Below are 2,773 nucleotides of genomic sequence, written 5' to 3'. Positions count from 1 at the left end.
GATAAAAACAATAGGATTTATGGAAGGCCTGAAAGGACAAAAATGTTTTCTGGGCCATCGACGTTCTGGACGAAAAAATATATATTACCAAAACAGGAGACATTTTTTAAAAAATTGTTTCCCTAGAAAGCATTCTGTGGGACATGTTTTTTTTTTTTTACATTCTCTCACAAAAGCTTTACATTCCCATGCAAAACTTTTGCTTCTCCTCACAATAATATCTTTTACTAGTCAGCTCATGTTGCACCTTGAAAACTGAAAGTCTTCCTGCCAGATAGGGATTTTGTAAGGCTTTTACAGATGAATATCTTATTTTTGAGTTTTATATAAAATATTCCACAAATAAAATACTGCTGGAAAACCAGGTTAAACATGGGCATTCCATACCTGCTCTAAGACAAAAACTACCTTTAAGTAGGGTTAGGGTTTTCATGTGAAGTTTGTTGGAGATTTTAAACTAACATGAAGGTGCAGTTGGATCAATTTTCTGACAATTTTGTGCAACAAATAGTTAAGAATGTATACAAAGATTTTCACTGAGTATCTTTAAAGGTATATGTGCAATTTTAAATATACATTTGTTATCACTGTGACTGCATGCAACACATGTCAAACTCAAGGCCCGCAGGCCAAATCTGGCCCCCCATAGCTATTTCTGTGGCCCTCTAGACTTCAGGCAGGCCAGTCTTTGGTAGGACTTGGTATGAGCTTAATTATTATTTTATCTGTCAAATAAAATCAGTTTCATGTGTATAAAGTCAAGATACTTCAGTGTTGAATAGTTAATTTTTAGAACTACTCATTGAATGCAGACAAAGTTATAGCATTTTAGTTGTTAGTTACTGTAACTTATACTTTCTGCTTCCTTTGATGATATTTATGATCTTGATGTGGCTCGAAATGGAAATGAGTTTGATGCCCCAGGTTTACAAAATAGAGTAGAGTGTGTTGAAATTTACTATGAGAAATATTCAAATCTATTGCAAAGGAATGAAATCCTTTTTGAGAAAATGGAAAAGAAAAAATTTGTCCTCTTGGGTTCTTTGTAGAAGAATGAGCACAAGCCTTAGCGCTCCAGGTGAGAGTTGTTCTTTGTTCCACTTGTGTAGTTAACCCTTTAATAAAGAAGATCTGTCTGAAAATAGGAGTGTGTGGGGCAGGAGTTCATAAGAACCCGGCGGTCGTGGGTTCGATTCCAGTTGACCTTTGCCGCATGTCTTCCTCCCTCTCCTTCCCCCTTCCTGTCAGCCTGCTGTCATATAAGGGACACTAGAGCCACAAAAAGACCCCCTGGAGGGGACAAAAAATGATGCCAGTAAAAAGGATTAGCTCTGACCAGTTGATCTGCGTTTCCCCATCAGATACGGTTCCCTGTGTTGGACTGGGGAACCGTATCTGATGGGGAATACTGAGCATGAAAATGCATTTCCCCGGTCTGGTTCTACAGCACTATAAGGTTGGGCTGTATGGAGTGTAATCTAATATTTATAACTATTTCTGTCGTTATGTAAGTCTATCTATCTATATAAACAGAGTCACCAGGGCTGAGCTTTCTTGACGCCACTGCCAGTCCACCCAGTCCACCCAGTCCAGTCAGTCCACCCAGTCCAGCCAGTCCAGCCAGTCCACCCAGTCCACCCAGTCCAGCCAGTCCACCCAGTCCAGCCAGTCCAGCCAGTCCAGCCAGTCCACCCAGTCCAGCCAGTCCACCCAGTCCAGCCAGTCCAGTCAGTCCACCCAGTCCAGCCAGTCCACCCAGTCCAGCCAGTCCACCCAGTCCACCCAGTCCAGTCAGTCCACCCAGTCCAGCCAGTCCAGTCAGTCCAGCCAGTCCAGCCAGTCCAGTCAGTCCACCCAGTCCAGTCCCATTCTTTATTCATGGCTGTGTTTTTAGGTAAGACTGTGAGAGAGCCGACTCCGTTGGCTGAGAAACAACTCCACACATGAATGGTTTCAGGATGTTTTACACTTGGCATGAGACAAGACTGGTAGTAGCGCTCACCTCATCTTCTCCGAACAAGCTGTTTTCCAGATGTCCCAAACAATCGGAAAGGGGATTCATCAGGGAAAATGACTTGACCCCAGTCCTCAGCAGTCCACTCCCTGTACCTTTTGCAGAATATCAGTCTGTCCCTGATGTTCTTCCTGGAGAGAAGTGGCTTCTTTGCTGCCCTCCTTCAGACCAGGCCTTGCTCCAAGAGTCTCCGCCTCACAGTGCGTGCAGATGCACTCACACCTGCCTGCTGCCATTCCTGAGCAAGCTCTGCACTGCTGGTAGCCCGATCCCACAGCTGAAACACTTTTAAGAGACGGTCCTGGCGCTTGCTGGTCTTTCTTGGGCGCCCTGCAGCCTTTTTGGCAACAATGGAACCTCTCTCCTTGATGTTCTTGATGATGCGATAGATTGTTGACTGAGGTGCAATCGTTCTAGCTGTGATTCTCTTTCCTGTTAGGCCATTTTTGTGCAGTGCAATGATGACTGCACGTGTTTCTTTCGAGATAACCATGGTTCACAGAAGAGAAACAATGATGCCAAGCACCAGCCTCTTTTTAAAGTGTCCAGTGGTGTCATTCTTATTTAATCATGACAGATTGATCTCCAGCCCTGTCCTCATCACCACCCACACCTGTGTTAATGGAGCAATCACTGAAACGATGTTAGCTGGTCCTTTTGAGGCAGGGCTGCAATGAAGTTGAAACGTGTTTTGGGGGATAAAGTTCATTTTCTAGGCTAATATTGACTTTGCAATTAATTGCTGTTGCGCTGATCACT

This window comes from Gambusia affinis, linkage group LG04 (assembly GCF_019740435.1).
Source record: "Gambusia affinis linkage group LG04, SWU_Gaff_1.0, whole genome shotgun sequence".
Lineage (NCBI taxonomy): Eukaryota > Metazoa > Chordata > Actinopteri > Cyprinodontiformes > Poeciliidae > Gambusia > Gambusia affinis.
The sequence above is the reverse complement of the archived record's forward strand: the minus strand, read 5'-3'. Positions refer to the sequence as shown.